At 38.4% G+C, this 23,909-nt stretch overlaps 1 protein-coding gene across 2 annotated transcripts in view; it reads left to right on the plus strand.

Moving 5' to 3' along the window:
- The window catches only part of LOC121738385 (diacylglycerol kinase 1), a 107,091-nt gene continuing 83,182 nt past the window's right edge, over positions 1-23,909 (plus strand). For both annotated transcript variants that reach the window (XM_042130398.1, XM_042130403.1), the window contains exon 1: positions 1-245. The gene's annotated coding sequence lies outside the window, so the exon portion shown is untranslated. The remainder of the gene's footprint in view (positions 246-23,909) is intronic.

A 23,909-nucleotide genomic window follows, 5' to 3' on the forward strand; every position in this document is an offset into this window, starting at 1 on the left:
CGCGCGCTACGCGTGTGTCCTGTGCCCGCGAATTTTCCGTGCGTTAAGAAAAATAAACGTCAACAATGATTTCCGGAAGAGGAAGGAATCGATAATTCGATTTGATCGGACCAAAATTAATTTCGTGATTTTTTTGTTTTCCTTTTGTGTTGTGACAGAGAGTAAAGTAGTGTATTATGTTGTGTTAAACTGTTTTTTTTATTATTATTTTGCCGCTGTTTATTATCAAGAAATTAAAAGACACGGTAAGTTTTTTATTTTAACGTTCTTATTTTAAACCAGTTGGGCCCAAATTTTGTGTTTTCTTTCCTCAACTGATTAAGTTTTTTATGGCCAGCAGCCTGCTGTCGTGCTGAAAAACATTAATTGAATTGAGCCTGGTACTTATATGTATAATAAATTAATAATATTCAAAAGTAAATATTTAATACTCGTAATATAAAACAATTTTGTGTAATTAAAATTGAAACAAAATATTTGGTTTTATGATGGGAGACGGCAATTCACATAGGTCAACAGAGATAAGAGAGTGCAAACATAAGCCCGTATCTGTTTTGTTTTCGTCTAGTAAACAAAATTACTATGTAATTAACACAGTTTTTTCTCGAATATCGCAACATTTTACGTGGTAGAGCCATGCTTCAACACGAACGGGCCGGCTCGACCGGAGAAATACCACGGGCTCACAGAAAACCGGCGTGAAACAGCGCTGGCGCTGTGTTTTGTGAGTCAGTGAGTTTACCGGAAGCCCGATCCCCTACGGCCTACCCTATTCCCTTACCTACCCTTCCCTATTCCCTTCCTTTCGCTCCCCTATTCCCTCTTAAAAGGCCGGTAACGCGCCTGCAGCTCTTCTGATGTTGCGAGTGTCCATGGGCGATGGAAGTTGCTTTTCATCCAGTGACCCGTTTGCTCGTTTGCCCCCTTATTTCATTTTAAAAAAAATATTATAAAGATAATTATTAGTTAGTTAGTTATGTAATCATCATATCAGCCTATAGTCGTCGACTGCTGGACATAGACCTCTCTCAATGAACGCCAAGATGACCGATCTCCTGCTACTCGCATCCAACATGGGCCTGCAACTAAGCGGAGATCGTCGTCCGTTGTACGTCGCCAGGTCCAGTTGGTGGTAGCGATCCGTAGCCCGAGATTCTTAGCACCCCTCGCAGTGCCGTTACCATGGCCGCTACCGTGGCCAGGAATAGTACCGCTACCGGGAACTAGGGGCCATCTTTTTCTGGTGCGTTTCATAAGAGGCAATTGCTCATAATTGCCACGCGGAGCACGCGGAAAGTTATGTAAATACCCCCTTTATTGAGATTTTGTGTACATCTGGGGGCACGGCCGCTTTTTAGCAAAGGCACGGCCGTACCATACTTTTCTCGAAGCGGTTCGCGGCCATTTCACACCCCCTTTATCTTCGATGTTAACAAAGCTAGAGATTTGGAATATCGGTCCCTAGGAGCAAGTATGAAAACTAGCTTAACCTCCAAATTACATGAAATTTCGATAAACAGTTTAATAGTTACGGATGGTCAAAGTTACTACATTTTGTCACTCACTGACTGACAGATCATCAAAATTCTAAGGTACTTCTAGCAGACTTAGAACCTTTAAAGGTACCCGGATAGGTCTTTATTCACAATGAAAGGAAAAATTATGAAACCCGCCAAGTGTGAGTCGGACTGGCGTACATAGGATTCTGTACCGTAAATTTGTATGGGAGCCCCCCTTAAATAATAAGTTTATTTAATTTTTATTAATATTTATTAAACTTAAAATATAATTAAGTATTTTCTCAAATTTTCATAAACCTTGCTGTTACCATTATGGATATAGAGCAAAAAAGGGAAAAAAATCGTGTTTGTTGTACGAGGCCAACCATTAATAATTTATTTTATTTTGATTGGACTATTAGCTTTTATAACGACACCAGAAATACATAATTTGTGAAAATTGCATCTATCTAGCTATTGCGGTTGTACGACGGACAGACAGCGAAGACTTATTAATAATAGGGTCCCGTTTTCATCCTTTGGGCAGGGAAACCTAAAAACTGAAATTGAAAAATAATATAATAATAATATAATACTTTATTATATTAAATAAAATAAAAGATTTTTATGTTTGTAACTTTGCAAGAACATTACTTATGAGTTTCGACTTTCGACCTGCATATTATTTGTTTCGCGTACAAAAGGCTTTAAGTTAGTTATGTACTTAAGTATTTAATGAAATGGTAATCTTAATTAAATAAAAAATAGTATTAACAACGTTAACAATGAAACAATAATTAAATTCGATTTAAATATAAATGTGATCCGTACTACGATATGCAACACTCCTTACTCGCTCGATATATTATATGGGAGTTTTAAGTTACCATAAGTATTGTGGTAAATGCTTGCAGTTATCTAAGCGATGCTGCAATTTAAAAACTTTTATCTTTAAAGGTTCAGGAGTTCTGTTCAGTGCCTTTGGACCAAGAGACACCTTCGTATGAACTTTCTCTTATTCGTAACATATGTTTAAGTTACTAGAAACAACATTTTAACCACTATGAGTCTTTTGACAAATTTCAAGGATTTCCCTCGATTGCTCATAGATCCCATCATCAGCTCACCACTTTCGTAATTATTATACAAAATCAAGATTATATCCTAAACAACACAAGAATTTTGAAAATCGGTCCACAAACAGCGAAATAATCACCAAAAACATCTGCTTCGATGCAAAATATCACGAAAAGCATCAATAATTGGGTCATAATGTGATGACCCATGGCATAATTATGATTTTGATGATGATGATCAAATAAATTGATGTGTTGGCTTATGCTTTCAGTACTTTAAACAACGCCGAAATCCCCGAACCCGTATCTATAAGGATTCAAAAGTTATGTTTGGTACCTTCGGATCCAGGATATAACCTGATGCGAAATCTTACTTTTTGGTAGCATTTACCTTGAATGCTTCAGAAAAAATTAAAATCACTATATGTTTCCATACAAATTTCAAGGAGTTCCCTCGATTCCTCCAGGATTCCATCATCAGTTCACCACTTTTGTGAACATGGTACCAAATTTGAGTGAAACCCTATACAACACTAAAATAATTTTGAAAATTAGATCACAAACGGCTGAGTTATCGTTGAACATACAAGTATAACCTCCTCCTTTTTGGAAGTCGGTAAAAAAAGCACGCTGACTTTTTTTATATTATTTTTTCCGTTGTGTTGTTTATTAGAAAACGAGATAAAAATGGGTTGGTTTTAAAGTTTCAAACTACCAAACTAGTTTAAAATTTAAACTTTGAGACGTAGATATCCGTAATGAGAGATCCGTAACGCTGAAGAAAAATTTCAGTCACTGAAAATATAAAATAGATCAAAATATATAGAGTAGTAATTTAATAGAGATGACAGTCGAAGTGTAGAGTTCGGAGATAGAAAGTTGAATATTAATTTATATAAATTTGCCTAGGTTCCGATATAAAACCCAGTATACAGTAGGCCGTGCTTCAATCAAGTTGTTATACAATATACGTCACTAACGTATATTCGGGAACGAATCAACAGTATTATAATATTAAATTATGTATTAATGATGACGATTCTTCATGAGCTTCTTTATGACGTCATGAGCCAGTATGCTGGGCTATTTTTCGGAACATATCCTTGCATTGCCATATAACTATTTTCGAAAGACTCGTTTATTTCGAGAACCGAAGATCAGAATACCTCCGTAATTAGTCCAATTATTCGAGTGCTGGTTAAAATTTAACTGCGCCTGTTAAATGTCAAATTATGAGTTAACTGGGGCACATCCTCAAAGCGCTCATTAGTGATGCCACAGTATAATTATCATACAGTATACTTAGCTGCGTCCTTAAAATTAAACTCGCTCGACTTAATCAAGAAATTAAAAACAAACGTGATACAACACTCTCACAAGTATAAGGAAACCACAATATTTTTCGCACTGAGCGCAGAACGGGCTCATGATTCATGAGCATCAACCAGAACGCCCTAGATTATGTCAGCTTTCGAACAAAGAAATTACTAGATCAAAATCGATCCATCCGTTTGGACTCGTCCTACACGTCCTGTGTAGGACGAGCTGCAGCTTGTTTGACAGTGAAAGTGGCAGGCAGCAGATGGGTGAGGGCTGCCCAATATTGGGATGGTTGACGCTCGTTGGGTGAAGCTTACGGTGATATCTGTATTAGACAGATCCGGCACACTCTCCGTTCAACGGCTGGTAGCAAACCGCAAGTGGTTTTAGTGGGTCGGCTAGCGCTTATCGTCGGCCAGTCCCACATACCCCCAAGGTGCTTCAGCTAACTGAGTCCTAACCAGGCAGGCCTAACCAGGGAAATCTTAATGGAATAACCAGGGAAACTAATATTATGTTTAGTTAGGTAAATGACATCCGTATTTCACTTAGCGGTTCAGTTGAAAACCGGTGTCATGTGTCCAACATAGGTACATGGCCTAAGCCGAACTGAACCCTTTTTTTGACACATCTAGGCACAATTAGTTAAATAATTATACTAGTTTGTTTGCACCTGTACTGCTTGTGTCTTGTGTGTACTAAAAATAAAATTTTTATTTCTTTCTTTTTTTCTTTAATGCGTTTCCCCTGTTAATGAAAAAAGGCTAACGTTCAACAGTTCATTCAATCCTTTTATTTGCTCTAAAAGTGGCAAATACAGTAGCCGGCTACAGGATGATGATGATTGCAGGTGCAAGTCTGAGGTTTAATTGGTCTTACTTTACGGGTTCACTGCTGACCCAACAAGATAATTTCCCCTCAAGTCTATTATCTGTTATCGATAATGAATAATGATAACATGCAATTATATTGCAATACTTGACTGCAAATCTGTGTAGAATAGATAAATGATTAATGCTTAGTTATTAAACACTAGTATGTCCCAATGAACTTCGTATCACTTATCTAACCTTTTTTTTTGTGCAGAGGAAACCCTTTATGGGTGCCCCGGGTTGGGGGTGTGCCTCAGTTAAGCTGAAGCACCCCGGGGATATGTGGGACTCCCGGCGAGAAGCGCCAGGCTTAGCCACTAAAACCACCTGCGGTTTGCCTTCAGCTGTATACGGAGGGATATCCTGGATCTGTCTAACACAGAACTTGCTCTACGACCGGCCGGTCTACCTCAAAAGGGACCGGATTTCCACCAAAATTAGGGAACGCTTCGGCAAACTGAAGCATTCCTCTTGGCGCCTGGACTAGGTAAGCCGGGCAGGTTCCCATCCTTGCCTGGAGCCCCGGATTAGACGGAAGTTTGGAGGTTCGCGTAACGACGCCTCCGCACACCCGTCCTACGCCGGCGGTGCGGGACGGAGGATGGGTCATCCTCTCTGTTCCGCTCTGCGGCCTCTTTCTGCGAAAGGACGGTTTCTTGCCCGCCAAGCCTCAACGTTCTCGAGCATGAAGCGAACCATGCTCGAGAGCCGAGGTCCCGCCTAAGCAGCGCTATGAGATGGCGCTGCACTGCCCAACGATCGCACACCTCGAGGGTGTGCTGGGCCGTGTCCTCCGCAGTGCCACAATCGTGGCAGGCTAGCGTAGGCTCCCTCTATCACTTATCTAACCTAACCTAAACATCTCTGGACTTCCAAGAACATTTCAAGACTAAATTTAGCCATATCAGTTTAGCCGCTCTCGAGTTTTAGCGAGAATTGAAAATTAGTAGCTGATTATTATTATTTATAAATTATAATAATATAAAGAATTCTTTGCGAAAATAAGCTCGCTCGATGTACTCTACTTAAGAGGGCTTATTACCGCTTATTCCCACTGTTTTCAGACGCTGTAATGACCATTTCTTTACAAACCTCCAACTTTCAGACAAACTTTGGAAGCGCAAGGATTGTGCGCTGTTTGGTGAGCTACAACTTATTTTGATAGTATGAAAAATAGATGTGTTGATTCTATTTTTCATACTGATGATGATGATGGCTAATTCACACAAAGAATTTCAACGAAATTGGTTTACCCATTTCCGAGTTTGGCGACAAACGACGCGACACGAGAATTTTATATATTACATCAGTCAAAGACCATAGTAGTGTAGAGAATACAAAGTAGAAATTAATTTCCATAATTAGTTCTGCGCCTAAGTCAAATATTATGGCTCATTCTGAGCTACAGTCCCGTACAAGTCAAGTGACATCTTTTCGACCCTATAATTACATGGCAATAAGGTTAAAAAACCGGCCAAGTGTGAGTTGGACTCGCCCATGAAGGGTTCCGCAGCAGCAATAAGGTTTATTTTTATGAAATTAAAAGGTTTTTGAATTATTTTTATATTTCAGTTGATTTAGTGAAAGTTAATTTAAGGTTTACCGTATTTTATGACGTATAGAAAAACTACTTGCTAGATCTCGTTCAAACCAATTTTCGTTGGTAGTTTTTATAGTTATGTACATCATATATTATTTTTCAGACTTATCATTATTATTATCATCCATCCTTAGAGGGGAGGGGACACACATTTTACCACTTTGGAAGAGTCTTAGAAAAAAAATGATATGAGAAACCTGAATATGATTTTTAAAGCGCTATCCATAGATACCCCACACGTATAGGTCAGATGAAAAACAATTTTTTCATCTGACCTATACGCGAATATGTCCCAGCCCATGCTGGATTCGGGATTTCTTAATGCGGTTTACAGAGCACATGTACTTACCAAGTATAGCTCTTATAGTTTCGGATAAAAGTGGCTGTGACATACGGACGGACAGACAGACAGACAGACAGACAGACAGACATGACGAATCTATAAGGGTTCCGTTTTTTGCTATTTAGCTACGGAACCCTAAAAAGCGCGTAGCTTGTTGCGTCAAGTTGATTAAAACGAAAGTCCTCATATTAAGGCTCCAGTGTTTCATAATTCGTTACAGCTCTCCGCCGCTGTAATGAATATCAATGTATTGACATCGGGGTGAATAAATTTGTGACACACGGGCGTCAGAAATGGGACACTGCCACAGTCACACTTTGGTACAATCAATAGGTAATTTGCTCTTCGAATAAAGACCTACCGTTATTTGACGTGATGAATCGTTAGGAAGGCATGTCAAGAGGTCACATAAAAATTACCTACTTTACTATTACTTTTTACCTTTTTTAAATGAAATATTATTCTTATTAACTTAATAATATTAGGCGACTAAAGTTATGTCAAATAACTTTGTACACCGGTGTGCGGTATTCGAATATTTCTAAAAACCTGGAAATCATAACTTCTCGCGTTCGGCACTTTTTTTTGGATTTGGATTTTGTCGTAGAGCATTATTTGTCTCTATATAGATACATATAATAAGAAAATACTCTAGAGTATTTTCTTATTATTCCTGAAGTTTTGGCTGCTTCTAGTGGTCACGGTCGGAAAAGAGCCGAAACGTTGGGATCACCAGGAATACGAAATCCCAGCTATATTTTCAAAGTTGTTGGTCAGAAAATATGATTAAAACTGCTGGCTCACTGTTGTGGTGCAGTGTAAAGTACTTACTGGGCTTAAAATTCCACACAAGTACAACCACACGAAAAATAAGTTAAATTCAATTTAGTGAGCACCGAGCTTCCGAAAAGGATCGTTTAAAAACAAATTAGTTTACTGTGTATATTTGCATCTCATTCGGATTCCGCGCGCGCTCTCAATAATAATGTTCCGCGGGTAGGGTTGCCAAGCGTCCGGGTAAGCTCGGACACATCTCGGACAGTATCAGGCTTCTTGAAGGCGTGTCCGGCCAAAATTGTATCCCTACAACTCCCGTCCGGCTTTTGTAAAGCTTTTCATTTACAATTTATATGAATATCCTAATGATATAATAATACCCCCCACCCCGGTTTCGGTGAAGGTGGCCGGTTTCATTAAAACCAGGCCAGGTACGCAGGAGTGATTTTATAGTGCCCAAGTGTGTGCGCAGTACACAAGAGCACTCTCTATTCCTTTACTCTCATAACCCAGTGGGACGGAAGACCGACACGACTAGCGAGAGATCAGGCGCAGGACCGACTTTTTACATGCCCATCCGACGCATGGATCCTCCGAGTCAAGAGCCGCGCTCTATACCACTAGACCACGGAGGCGTTAAACATCCTATAAAACAGAAAAAAAAATTACTTCCGTGAGAACCTATACAGCAGACCGGCTTATACAAGACGTGTCCGGCTAAGCTGGCTGGTTTCAGGTTTGTCCGGTTTTTCGGTTTGGTGACCTGCCAGCCCTATCCACGGGGAATTCAATTAGTACAGAGCAATGGATCGTTCGGAGATAATTTACCTCTAATGGGTCCTTTATGCGGACCACATAAGGTACACCGTACAGATAAGATCGCTGAAAAAAGTTTGACTTTTGGGTCTCTTTGGTGAAGCGAGGAGTGAGCGGGGCGGGTGCACGCAGCAATCACGCTATTGGTAGATCACGTATCAGTGATTAGAGCCTATAGCCGAGACACGCCGAGACGTTATCTTTATCGCTTCTTTATAGCATCGCCGATCAAAATGTACGGTATTGACATTAGACTAGTCGAACGTCAACGTCGCGTCATATTAATTTTGATTGGCGATTCTATAAAGAAGCAATAATGAAAAAGTGATATTTTCCCCTCCTGTTTCGCCGTACCATGTTAACGTTTTGCGACACATAATATTATGAACTCTCGTAAACAACAATCCCACCAAAAACATGAAATGTAAAAGGAGCCAAGCAAAATATTGCATAGCTATTCAATACTTCTGTCGTAAAAAAAGTACGACAGAAGTATTGAATAGCTATGCAATATTTTGCTTGACTCCTTTTACATTTCATGTTTTTGGTGGCATTTCATTTCTTTTTTGAAGATTTTTTTTCTTTGCTTTTCAGGTCACGTTATAACTTTTCTGTACTTAGCTTAGCACTCATTCTCTATCTCCTTTATATTTTTTCTTTGAGGCTTCGTTAATTCTAAAGGTGGACAACGTAACGTAAATACTTCTGAGTTCTGAGTCGATTATTATATTCATAATAAATAATTGACTCTTAAGCTTTAATTTTTTTTTTAAAGAAGGCAGGTCACTGTAGCCCTGACGTCACTGCGACCCATGAGGATCTATTGTGACTCCTTCGCACTAGAGTATTATCCCCTAAGCTTTAATACTTGAAGGTGGTCATTTTTAGCATTACCGTTGAACACATGGCAGCACTGATGTAAGCGTCTCGACGTTCCTCGCCGGAAAGGAGCACACCTTACTTCATGTGATAACTTAAAACTCCCATATTATTTCAAGCGAGTAAGGAATGTGTATCACAGTACTGATTACATTTATATTTTAATCGAATGTAATTATTGTTTCATTGTTAACGTTGTTATTAATACTATTTAATTAAGTACATAACTAACTTAAAGCCTTTTGTCAAACACGATTTTTTTCCCCTTTTTTGCTCTATATCCATAATGGTAACAGTAAGGTTTTTGAAAATTTCAGAAAATACTCAACTGTATTTTAACTTTAATAATTTATAATAAAAATTAAATAAAAATATTAGTTAAGGGGGGCTCCCATACAAATTTACGGTACGGAACCCTATGTACGCCAGTCCGACTCGCACTTGGCCGGTTTCATAATTTTTCTTTTCATTGTGAATAATATCCGGGTACCAAATTTCAAGGTCCTGAGTCTGCTAGAAGTACCTTAGAATTTTGATGATCTGTCAGTCAGTGAGTGACAAATTAATGTAGTAACTTTGACCATTCGTAACTATTAAACTATTTATCGAAATTTCATGTAATTTGAAGGTTAAGCTAGTATTAAAACTATTTAATACTCGCTCCTAGTGACCGAAATTCTAAATCCCTAGCTTTGTTAACATCGAAGATAAATGGGGTGTGAAATAGCCGCGAACCGCTTCGAGAAAAGTATGGTAGTGAATAAAGAGCTATCCGGGTACCAAATTTCAAGGTCCTGAGTCTGCTAGAAGTACCTTAGAATTTTGATGATCTGTCAGTCAGTGAGTGACAAAATGTAGTAACTTTGATCATTCGTAACTATTAAACTATTTATCGACATTTCATGTAATTTGAAGGTGAAGCTAGTTTTAATACTTGCTCCTAGTGACCGAAATTCTAAATCCCTAACTTTGTTAACATCGAAGATAAAGGGGGTGTGAACTGTGAAATAGCCGCTAACCGCTTCGAGAAAAGTATGGTATACGGCCGTGCCTTTTCTAAAAAGCTTGGCTGGGGTACTGCCGTGCCCCCAGATTAATGCCCAATCGATAACGTCATTGAAAACGTCAAAAAATCCAGAAACATGCCAGAAACCGACCAAGGTTGTCAGATGTTTTATTATTACAATCTTCGGACTTTAAGTGAGCACATAATAGTCAAAGTTTTCTCAACTCAGACCTCAGGGGACACGAACAAGAAAAGTTTATATTAAAATATGAAAGGCTGCATGTAATTTCCCTTATGCGTACAATTCTCGTATCTACGTTTGTACTTTGTAGAATGAAACCACAATTATTTAATCTAAGTTCCACGGTCACAGATTAAATCTGGAAGATTCTGCGATTGAGCATTAATATATTTTTGGTTCAGTCCTATCTATGAAACAGAAAATACTTTTCTCGTGTGACTGATTATAGGATCTGATCAAAACTCTTAAAGTTTTGACCAGATCCCGTATAACTTTGGTTTAACTTTTCATGGTTAACCAACCTGTTTGACCCTGCAACAAAAGACATGCTACAAACTCCAAGAAGCTGCAAATTATTATTATAGTTACTTATTTCAATTTTAAACAGACAACCAATTATTTTCATGTCTAGTCGTTAACAGCACCCTGTAGTTTGAGCTTCTGAAGACTTGCTTACCCGAGGGCAAAGCCAAAGTACAGAAGGGTATGTATGTAAATATAATCCTGGCAAAAATACCCCCTTAGAAAGATTCCATCATAGGGAATGCCAAAAATATTTAAAGAAAATTGAGAAACACGTGTACTCAAATTCCTTGCTTGAGGGGTTTTTAATCTTTTTATATACAGGGTGTAACAAAAATAAGTGATAATACTTTAGGGTGGGTACGTGTACCTTGTAGAGAGTTCACTGTGAAAGTAGCAGAGCTGAAAGACCAAAATTTTTTTCACTTTTGTATGGGGAAACTCGTGACGCTCGGGCCCTTGCCCATACAAAAGTGAAAAAAATGTTTTGTCTTTCAGCGCTGCTACTTTCACAATGAACTCTCTACAAGGAACACGTACCCACCCTAAAGTATTATAACTTATTTTTGTTACACCCTGTATAGAGTAAGAGCCAGCAGCAGCCTGACTTTCGTCATTTTATAAAAGCTGAGAGTTTACATGTTTATGATCCCTATAAAGGCAGGAACGGCCAGCGACTATGGACTTTCGATCGTGTTTTATTTTTTAAATTTTTTATTATGTAATTTAGGGCCGTCTATGGGCTATTCGCCCATATCCGCTTTTTGCTATATTTGCTTAACTAAAACTGAACTGCGGTCGCTTCGGTTACTTTCAGCTTTTATAAAATGTAATCTGGTTGTCGCTGGGAGGGTTATAAATGTACTCCAGCGTCATAATCACTCTGTATCATGGTTTCTGGTTACTGACGAGGAGCTGTAATAATCGTCATATCACTGTACAAATGTCGGCACCGATTTACCCGAGATGAGAGCGAAACAGGAGACCAAAGCGTTTTCCTTGTTGACGTTAAATTAAAGTACACGACATTTTCCTCCAACACAATTTATTCCATAAATAAGTAATGAGGAAATTCAACATGCGTACCGTATTAAACATTAATAAGTATTGTATAATGTATAGTCATGTTTTTGCTAAAAGGTGACTCCGGCTCTATGGAGTTTCTTACGTCGGTTCTTCTCTCGACTTTCGAACTCTGTTGATAGGAAAATACTCCCGAATCCTTCGGTGATAATATTAATGTGTATCCTCGGACGGCATATATAGAATAAGAATAAGAATAAGAAAAGTTTATTTTGCACATCACACAACACAATATTTACAAAGGACGAGAGAACCAGGACACAGTACAATACTTAATTTACATTATATTGTGTGATCTCACAAAATGGACCCCAGCTCAGCATAAGCAGCAAGTTGCTGCACTGATTTTCTGCTGGAATATACATTAAGGCCTAGGCCTAGGCCATCCCGGCCTATTCTTAAATACGGATTTTTTGACTACGTTGCGCCAAAATATTAGTATATCGCCCGGGAACCGGTTAACGGGACGGGATAAAAAGTATTCTAATATGTCCATTCCCTGAACTCAAATTATATCCATACCAAATTTGAGCAAAATCGGTTAAGCATTTTAGACGTGAAAAATGGTAACAGACAGACAGACTTTCGAATTTATAATATTAGTATGGATATGGATTACGTTACTATTTACTTAGTATTAATTGCAAAGGTCCAAACCACAATACCAGTCAATATTCATTACTAATCAATATGGAATTTTGTGAGTCTGGTTAGAGGTAAGTGAGGTTTTGATGATGTTTACCGGTGGATAAATCATACAGGGGCCTGGGGGTGACAGTAAACGTGCCTAACCTACTTCCCGCACTTGACATGTTCGTATCGATTGTGCATTACGAGTTATGAACGTGTATGATGCACCACATATAAGTAGATAGAGGTGACTTGGGAGCTGGGAGCTGCCGGCAGTTTTTTTTATTTGTTTTATTTATATAAAGGGAGCAGAGGGTCGAACAAAACTTTTTTTAACTGTATGTGCTGGTGGTGCCTCTAGCGTAAAACATTGCAGTTACTTATATAATAATTATCCTATTAGTTGAAATCAAAATACACTTAGCAATTATTGTTCATAATATTAGCATTCAGTTCGCTCACTGCGGGAAAATCAAAGCGCACGGAGTGCGCGGCCAAGTTCCAGCAGGCCGCGCGCATGCCGTGCACTATTTACACAAACCGTTTCGACGCACTTTTGAGCTCAGTGCCTATTGCGAGGGCAAAATAAAACTATACCTACGTAATTATGTGCTAATACTTAAGCAGTATACCAAATTTAATAGATATAGCTTCGGTAGAACCTGAAATATCTCCCTGTGAAAATAGCAAATTTTGGCACTCACTCACTCACTGACCGGTAATCAAAACCTCTCGGCCACTTCCAACTGTCCTAGCGTTATGAAATTTGGTACACAGGTCGCGTATTATATGTAGATTAAAAAAAATTGAGAAATTTAAGAAATTGGTCAAGCGTGAGTCGGTTCACCTACAAACCTTAGAGGCCACCTCCGATTGTCCTAGCGTTATGAAATTTGGCACGCAGGTCATGTGTTCTAAGTAGATTAAAGAAATTGAGATTTTTGAGAAATCGGTCAAGCGTGAGTCGGTTAATCTACGAACTTTAGATACCACTTCCAATTTTCCTAACGTAATGAAATTTGACACTCAGGTCGTGTGTTATAATATGTAGATTAATAAAAAAATTAAGAAGAAATCGGTCAAGCACGAGTCGGCTCCTCAAAAAATCCTCCTCAAATCCTTCGATCGCGGATTCTTGGAAATCTATTATTTACGCGGTCGAATTCGACTGCTTGGGAGTTGATATAGGTTAAATAAATACTGTTTACTTGAAAATTTCGCTTCTATTGATAGTTTAACAAATACAACTAGCACCATATATCGTAGGTATTGTTTAAGTCGGGTGTGGCACAAAAAGAAAAAAATAGGTATAATTTCTTGAAAAAAAGTATTTAAATCCCACCAAAAACATATCTGTTACAATGGAGCCAAGTTCCTATCGGCAAATTTTTCGTTTGGATTCCAACTCTTTTTTTAGACCAAAAATTTGCCGATAGGAACTTGGCCTTATTTTAACTGGTATGTTTTTGGTGGGATTTAGTTTAGTTCAGTACCATGGGAGTGATTACACCTACCGATTGGCGAGACCTCGGTGAGACATTGCAAGCAGACTCTCTGTAAGGTATTTGTATTATGGGGGTAAAAAAATTAAATTAAATTAAAAAAATATACGATTGTATATTATATTGTATGGTAGTTTGTGCGGCAACAAACAACAGCACTACGATTGTGACTACGATCGATCTACATTTATTATTCTATTCCGTTTGTACAGCGAACCGTCCCTGTGATTTGTCAAAACCTGTCATAACAGCATGCAGTGTTGTATTTATAGGGTTGCTAGATGTCCGGATGTAGCCGGATAGAGGCGTGCTGGTATAAAAGACGGACATAGAATTTTTGATTGCGTACATCTGGACTAAATTAGTGGCTGTCCGGCTTTTGTCGCACCGTTAATATAATATACTAGCTGTCCCGGTGAACTTCGTGTCACTTTAAAACCTTCCCTGGACTTCTACGAATATTTTGAGACTAAAAGCAGCCCAATCCGTTCAGCCGTTTTCGAGTTTTAGCGCGACTAACACATTTGAAAATCCATTTTTATATAATATAAGACTAGCTGTCCCGGTGAACTTCGTGTCACTTTAAAACCTTCCCTGGACTTCTACGAATATTTTAAGACTAAAATCAGCCCAATCCGTCCAGCCGTTTTCGAGTTTTAGCGCGACTAACACATTTGGAAATCCATTTTTATATATTATATAGATTATTATGTTCTCCAGGTACTAACCTGGAGAACCGAGCTTTGTTCGGTATAGCAAACACTCATTGACTTCGTGTTACTTAACAACGCCATCTGCTGGAATAGCTTTAGCTGTTGTTGTGTCGTTAAAGCACATAATAGATAATAGTGTTAAAGCAATTAGTTGCTCACAAAATAGTATTATTATTCGAAATTAGATGTCAGGAAGAGTCATATTTTTCAGTTTATCGATTATTATCGATAAAACACGAATTAAATGACATTTTCTAAAAATGATTCCTAGCTATATCGATTTATCGCCCCCGAAACCCCCTATATACCAAATTTCATGAAAATCGTTGGAGCCGATTCCGAGATTCCAATTATATATTATATAGTTATCTATATATTAATACGTGAGCCAAAAACTTTGGATCCCTTTTGACGAAAAATGGGGAAACGTAGGTGAATAAAATTTTGCACAGTTATAGTTTATATGCTGAAGGAGTGCATCGAGCTAATATTAGTTTGAAATTATGCTTTTATCATACATTTTTTTAACAAATAAAACATTACACACACTATAACACACACACTTGGAAAAATGACAGATTTTTGAGTGATAAGCCCATACACACGAATTATACTCTTTTATTTGTGGTTGAAGTCTATTGACAACAAGGTGACAAATTGGAAATGGATTATAGTTTTTTTTCTATTGAATCTTAGATACTATTAGACAATGCTTACACGGCCAGTCTGAGATCAGCTGAGTCCCAGAGACAAGAGTTGAAAAAAACTATGATAAAGTCAATATGTTTTTACAAAATATAGTGAGGTAGTTTATAATTCTGTCTACTCTGGTAGTAGTCCTAATGTCGTTGAAACTGAGGTCGAATTTCGACCATTGGGCGATCTCTAGTATACAAGAATTACTCGTTTAAAGATATAAGATATAGCTGATAGGAAAATCCGGCTAATGTTTAATGCATTTGACATTAATTAAGTATAATATATTATAATATCAGACAGAAAAACTACTCAATGACGGAAAAGTATTGTACAATACCGACACTATTGTGTAATTTAAACAGGTTACTGTTGTAAAATAATGTAAAGAGCTTACACTAAAATGGGCGTGTGCTAAATAATATTTGTCTTTGTCTAAAACTCACAGGCCGGACGTATACCACTGTGTCCGGCTCCAGCCTTTTTATACAAATGTCCGGCTAAATTGGCTGGTTTGGCAACCCTAGTTGTATTGTTGCTCTGGATTGTTCTATCTGCTGGAGATCATCATACATAAATAGAGCACCAGATGTCAATAATCCGAGTTTTATTTCAATTTTGTTTATTAAAATTTTTATCATTGTTTTTAACGGCAGTTTAAACATTTCCTCCTACAATTTTTTATGAAATGTTGTTTTTAATATTCGTCTTTCCACATTTTCCCTACCCTGAGCCTTTCTCTGTCCGGGCGGCGGAAACGTTTCATATTTCATTCTAATTTATTTCTTATCAGAAGCTCTATTATTTATAATATAGTAACTATTTAGAAATCTGTGCTTTAATCATGATTAAGCGAAAAGCTTACAATTGAAAACTTAGCTCTATACTCCACTCGGGCTAACTTGTCGCTAGCGGTCATTGACTCCCTGTCAAAAACTTGTCATTTTCCATATAAAACCACGATTGACAATATCTGACACTTCATTGTCAATAGCGGTTTATATGGAAAATGACAAGTTTTTGACAGGGAGTCAACGATCGCTAGCGACAAGTTAGCCCGAGTGGAGTATAGACAGAGATGATTCTTTAGCTTGTATCTAAATCTAAACCCAATCGTAACGTCATCAGATAAATTGATTCACGGGCAGATAGCGGATCTTCGTTATTTGGTCGGGTTGTTTAAATTAGCGTGAGTTGGATAACCCGACCAAATTACGCAGCAGCCTATGAATTGATATCTCTCGTATATACAATTCAGAAATGGTGTCACACGTATGAGGACTCTTATCAAATAAGGGACAAATCAAATTTCTCCATTACCACATTAATTGTCATTCACGCGCTCAAAGGGAAAGTCGGGAAGGTCACAATTCTCGGAATTCCTCGCCCTACAAGAGGGGGTGATTCAATAGAGATACATGACTGGCAATATTAGTTAATTTTTCATAAATGAGATAAAATTATGGGTTCGAAGGTTGATGAGGAAGTGTGGTGTCATGGTGTTTTAGTCGATAGGTGGATACAGTCCCTCTTAAAGTTATACGTTGCGTAAACATCTGCAGAAATCGTATCGTCATAAATGCTATTTTATAAATTTAATAAGTTGTTATTAAAACATCAACGCTTTGAATAGATAAACTCCTGATATAAAACTTCAAAATTCGGAGATAACATGGTTCAGCGGTTTAAGCATGGATACTGGATAGGTAACAGAAAGACCAGACACACCTTCGTACGTATTATCCTTTTTCTGGTCTCAAAGAATAACCACACTCATCTAAGGAGCATGAAGAGATAACCGACAGACACTTACATTTAAATAGGACGAAAACTGAAAAGGTGACTGACGGACAGACGTCTAGGACACTTTCAAATTCACAACATTATATTATGATCGAAATTATAGCCCGACCGAGTTGGCCCCCATTGCGACCCCATTGTGGCGATGAATAGATCGCTTATGATTTGGCGTCGATCAGACGTGATGTAACGTTAATGCGTTTAATACTCGTGATTCATAATACGAACCAGACTCCTTGATTCATCGCGTCATCAGCGCCATGTTGTCCAAGATGCATGTGGTAAAGATGATCCATTAGGCAGTGCCAGCCTCACCCATTGCGAGGCCCCGGGCGGAAGTTTTTTGTGAGGCCCTCGGCGGCAGGTCTATGCGAGGCCCTTTGTCTTACTAAAGAATACCTTGCGAAGCCCCTGCAAGAGCGAGGCCCCGGACGATTGCCCTGTTCGCCACCCTCTAGGGCCGCCACTGCCATTAGGTCTCTCATCTCTGACGCGACTGCCCCATTGGGATTTGGAAACGTCTATTGGGATAGTGTTGGCTTACATTCATAAAGATGTTTTAAGTTTAGTCCTTAGTCTTAGTGGATAAGAGCATGGCTCTTAACCTGGAGGGGGTTCGGGGCTTCAATTCTCGTGATAAAATGGTGTATTTTAGGCTGATTAACCGTGTATCTGATAAGGAAGGGGATTCATGATGCATCGGATAAGAATATTATAATAGTCGGTACTGCAATGGATCTCTCGCCAGTTGTGTCGTTCAGCCGTCCTAATAGCTGGCTAATAACGAAAAGGAAGAGTGATAGTTTTCATGTATTGCGCACACACTCGAGCTCTATTTTATAGTGCTCAAATACGCCTGGGTAGCTGGCCTGTTTTTTATAAAACCAGCCACCGTCACCAAAACAAGGATTATAAACAAGATCCATACCATATAGGACAATAATTCTGAATGCATTATCATGCTTATTTCTTCAAATATTTCCCTTCGAGTGAACCGTCAACACATTTTATGTCTATTTTAGTGTTTGAATAAGTATTTACGGAAGAAGCAAATGTGCTATCTAAAAACGATAATACAGTTCTATTCCTGGCAAGATCTGTTTTGCCGGCATCGTGATCCCGGATTTGCGTCCATCAATTGTTGCCGGGAACGCTCCACGGGACTATAATCCTTGCCCACAAAGGAATAAAGCCGGTTGTTGCTTCCCGCTGGCTGTTTTACGACCACTCCCAGCGAAATTTGTTGCACCGTTATGGCCAGAAAAATAATTATTTTATTTTTTGATTTATTTACGACATTATCCTTCCTGCTTCCGCTGGAGCTTTGATTACCTCAGATTGCTTATTAAATAAATTATGCTTATCATCCTTTGAAAACATGACGGCAGTTTATTTTTCCTAATTTGGTTGTTAGTATAGGATTATTATAATATACTAGATGATGACGGCCGCGACTCCGTTGTGGCACAATTTGTTTATCGCGCGGGAACCGTACAATTTTCGGGGATAAATGTAACCTATGGTCCTTTCCCACGACTTAAAGTATATCCATACTAAATTACATCAATATCGGTTCACCAGTATGGGCGTGAAGAGGTAACAGACAGACATACACATTTTACTTCGCATTCATAATAGTACAAGTTGATGTCCGCAACTCCATTGCGCTAAAATTAGTTTATCGCGTGGGAACCATACATTTTTACAGGTTAAAAAGTATCATATGTCCTTTCCCGGGACTCAAAGTATCTCCATGCCAAATTTCAGCAAAATCGGTCCACCGGTTTGGGCGTGAAGAGGTAACAGACAGACAGATACACTTTCGATTAGATAAAATTATACATTTCTGCCATATCGTAAAAGCCCTTGTAACCCTTACTCTTTGCTTTCTGAGCTTTTTATCAGGAGCTTATCTTTTAAATAACGTTGCTAATTGGTTATATCCGGTGCTAAATCCTCTCAAAGGCCTTCAGAAGCGTAGGTATACTTACTTACTACGATGGCTCAGCGACCCAAAGTGGATCTTGGCCTCCGACACGAGTTTGCGCCACTTGTCGCGGTCTTGCGCAGTTTCTTGCCACTCTGTGACTTGAAGATCGCGCAGGTCCGGCTCTGCGACATCTAGCCACCGGTACCGTGGACGGCCGACGGGTCGTCGCCCGATCGGACGCCCACGAAACGCCATTTTAGTGGCACGATCCTCTCCCATTCTTGCAACATGACCGAGCCATCGGAGTCGCTGGGCTTTTTTTACGCCAATAATATTGGGCTCAGCCATGAGGTCTTCAACTTCGGCGCTGGTTCGGTTTCTAGTTCCTCCGTCTTCTGTCTTCACCGGGCCCAATATCTTGCGGAGGATTTTTCTTTCGGCTACCAATAATTTATTCTCTTCATCGAGTGTGAGCGTCCAGGTCTCGCATCCGTACATAATTATTGGCCTACGAATAATAAAAACTAAGGAAAAGTAACTTCGTCAAAAAACATGCTCCACAATACTTGTCAAAAAAGTGTACCTTAGGTACACATTTCAATACATTTGCAATATTTAGGTGACCTTGAGCGGTACTAGGCTGACGTTACATGACAGATCAAAAGGAACCTTTAAAACGGTAATAGTATGGGAGTTACAATTCCTTAGTTTTTATTATTCGTAGGTATTGGCCTTATTACAGACTTGTAAATTGCGATCTTACTTTTTCTACTTCGGAGCGCCAGAAGCGTAGGTATACGATGTATAATATTTTTTTAAGAAGGCAGGTCGCTGTAGCCTTGACGTTACTGCGACCCATGAGGATCTATTGTGACTCCCGATATCTACACTACTATTATAAAGAGGAAAGATTTGATTTTTTGTTTGTTTGTTTGTTTGTTTGTTTGTTTGTTTGAGTCGAATAGGCTCTGAAACTACTGGACCGATTTGAAAAATTCTTTTACCATTGGAATCCTGCATTATTTCTGCTGAACATAGGCTAATTTTTATTTTGGAAAAATATAAGGTTCCGTAAGATATTTGGGATTTTCGGACGCAAGGTTTAAAAAATCAACCAGAAAAGTTACTTATTTTGCGTACGCTGCCTAAACTATAAAAGATAGAGGCATAAAATGTTCTAAGTAATTATAGATCTTTTAAATATCTACAAAAAAGTCCGCGACACACTATACCTATCTATGTTGAGTGAGGCACAATAACCATTTTTTTATTAAAAAATCTAGAATTTTTTTTGGACTATATTTAAATGCGTTTATTTTACTCATGGCATTAATTCTTATCAAAATAAATTATTTCATCACTAAGTACAGTTAATGTAGATAATATTTGGTCTTTGAATGATTAAAATTGGACGTTTGGTTTTAATGTTATGGCGAAATTAAAATATTACGATTTCTGCTGCACGTTGCGAATTGGGCGTCAAGGCGCGATGCGCGGGTGTGCGTGCGGTAGGGGAGAGATTTAATTATCAGTGCCACAGACTCGCCCGGAGAGTCCACGTAAATATTACCTCGATCGTGGGAATCGCAGACACAATAGATTTTCAATAGTTATGCGACAGCCGGGTGCTGCTTTATTGATTTGATATAGACTATCGTGCTTCATTATTATAATCCTAATTTCAAAAAAGCTTTAAAAGTTATGACTACGAAAGTGATATTTTTAGAACTTTTTAAAATAAGTTTTGAATGACTATTATTTTTGATTGCTATTATAATTAATTAATTTCTTTAACTATAAATCTCCAATAGCGGCAGCCGGCTGCCAGCATAACAATTGAAGATCTATTGTGTCTGCGATACCCACGATGCCGATGCACGATGGAAGTATTAATGCATATTTTTTAATCCACACTATTTCTGCTGAATATAGGCTATATTTAATGAGAGAAAAAAGGGAACCGTATTAAGTGTTAATAATTGTGTGAAAAATCTACCAAAATATTCCTTCTTGCTTATCCATACTAATATTATAAATGCGAAAGTATCTCTGTCTGTCTGTCTGTCTGTCTTGCTTTCACGCCAAAACTACTGAACCGATTGCAATGAAAATGAATTCGCATTGTGCGTGGCCAGCGCTCATCCCGGGGGTCCTGGGTTCGAGTCCCGCAGGCGGAACAAAAAGTTTTCAATGTTCCTGGTTCTTGGATGTGTATTAAAATAAAATTTCAAAAATCTTAAACATATTTTATGTATAATATTATAAAAAATCCAGAAATATATCGATGCAATGAACATTTTAGTTCTAATACGATTCAGCAGATGGCGTTTTAATTTTTACTTTATTGTAACATAGAACTAATCATACTTATTAGTTAGTATGTTTTTGTTTATCTATACTATAATATTATAAATGCGAAAGTATCTCTGTCTGTCTGTCTGTCTCGCTTTCACGCCAAAACTACTGAACCGATTGTAATGAAATTTTGTACACAGATAGTCTAAAGCCTGAGAAAGGACATAGGCTACTTTTTAACTGGAAAAAGGGGTTGTAAGGGGGTGAAAATTCGTAAATTTGGTCAAATTAAGTTAGTTCCAAAAACTCAAAATAGATGGCGCCAAGAGTCCCCTAGATCGCGCTATCGCTTGCTCATGCGTATTTCTATAAGAGGTGGTACCATGTTGAAATGCGTTTTTCGATTCTTTCGATTGTTATAAGTACACGTTATTAACTAATAACTCACCTACCAACTTAGATATCAAATTCAAAAACAACAGCGCCAAAACTACTGAACCGATTGTAATGAAATTTTGTACACAGATAGTCTAAAGCCTGAGAAAGGACATAGGCTACTTCTTACTGGAAAAAGGGGTTGTAAGGGGGTGTTTATGCGTAAATTTGTTCAAATTAAGTTAGTTCCAAAAACTGGAACAGATGGCGCCAAGAGTCGCCTAGATCGCGCTATCGCTTGCTCATATATATTTCTATAAGAGGTGGTACCATGTTGAGTTAATATTTGCGATTCTTTCGATTGTTGTACATGTTATTAAATAACTCACCTACCAACATAGATATCAGAAACAGTCTACCAATAATAAATAGTTTATGGGCATTGGGCAAAGCTAAGGTTGTGTAATGCATTATGCAGCTAAGTTGTGTAACGCTAAATAAGCTTTAAAATTTGGTATAAAAAAGTTTAATTAAGTAAAAAAAAATCATATTATGTGCACACTACACGGCTGTTTTGGGTATTTTGATTTAAGGGGTACCAGGGTTTTAAAAAGCTTTTGACACCAATTTTGTTGACACCGCGCGCTATAAACTGAAGTCCACGCGGACGAAGTCGCGGGCAACAGCTAGTATAATACTAAAACTGAAATGTTTTCCAGCTAGAATGCAGCACGAGCACAGACACGTCAGACAGTAAACTAAAAGTTTTGTCTGACGTTTGACAACGTTTCTGTCAATATCCTGATTATGACATATTCAACATGTTGGATTCTGGTCGGATTATTAACTGTATGTGCTATTAGTCAGGGCCCCCGCTACCATATGTGCAATGTGTGCAATGCACACGGGCGCATCCTCTAGGGGCGCCAAATCGCCATCTTTAGGGGCGCCCAAACTAAGGACCCAAAAAATTTGCCTAAAGGGGCGCCAAAATCTTTTTTCTGCACACAGGCGCCAGTAGCCCTTACGGGGGCCCTGCTATTAGTGCCCTCTGCTCAGGGCTCCCGCTACCATATGTGCAATGTGTGCAATGCACACGGGCGCCATCCTCTAGGGGCGCCAAATCGCCATCTTTAGGGGCGCCAAAACCAAGGACCCAAAAAATTTGCCTAAAGGGGTGCCAAAATCCTTTTTTTTGCACACAGGCGCCAATAGCCCTTACGCCCCTGCCTCTGCTTCGAACTTTGCGTAATATTCCCTATTGGGCTACTTAAATATTCCATTGCGGTTTTCTCCGGCTTAATTAATAAATGATTATTACATCACGACGAAAACTCCGATAAAGTTTTAGCAAGTTCCTCGTTAAAGTTGTAACTTGTAAGTAGTTTTAAATCTCAACTAGGCAAGTTGGGCTTAAGTTAACTGAGAATGCGCCTTTCTTTGCCGTTAGCGAGGAGTGTGGCTAAGAAACAACCTGCTAGCTACGATAAAGTCTATATTGTTTATTTCTTGATAGTGGATAATATGGAAAATGGGTATATTATGAGACTTATTATGTAAAAAGGTCACTGTTTTCTATGCTTTGGATGACCATTAGAATCCATACTTTCAATCATTATCAGTTATCACAAATCTTTTGACAATATTATGATTTAAGTACGAATAACACATTGTGTAACAAAAATAAGTGATAATACTTTAAGGTGTGGACGTATTCCTTGTAGAGAGTTCACTGTGAAAGTAGCAGCTCTGAAAGACGAGTTTTTTTTTATCACTTTTGCATGGGCAAGGGCCAGAGCGTCACGAGTTTCCCCATACAAAAGTTAAAAAATATTTTAGTCTTGCAGCGCTGCTCCTTTCACAGTGAACTCTCTACAAGGGACACGTACACACCCTTAAGTATTATCACTTATTTTTGTTACACCCTGTATAATTAAAGTTCGTCTGCATGTTTCGCCGAAACTAATAGAGGCACCGTAAATTTCTCATGATAAAAACTATTGTAGGTAACTATTGCGTCTCCTTCCCGGATCCAAAGTCATCCTCGGCCATCTAAATCAGTTTAACGGTTGAAGAATAAAGAGGCTACAAATCGGCATAGTTTAGAATTTTATAATGTAGATATGGATAAGATATTAGTCTCAAATCAAATG

This window comes from Aricia agestis, chromosome 2 (genome assembly GCF_905147365.1).
Source record: "Aricia agestis chromosome 2, ilAriAges1.1, whole genome shotgun sequence".
Lineage (NCBI taxonomy): Eukaryota > Metazoa > Arthropoda > Insecta > Lepidoptera > Lycaenidae > Aricia > Aricia agestis.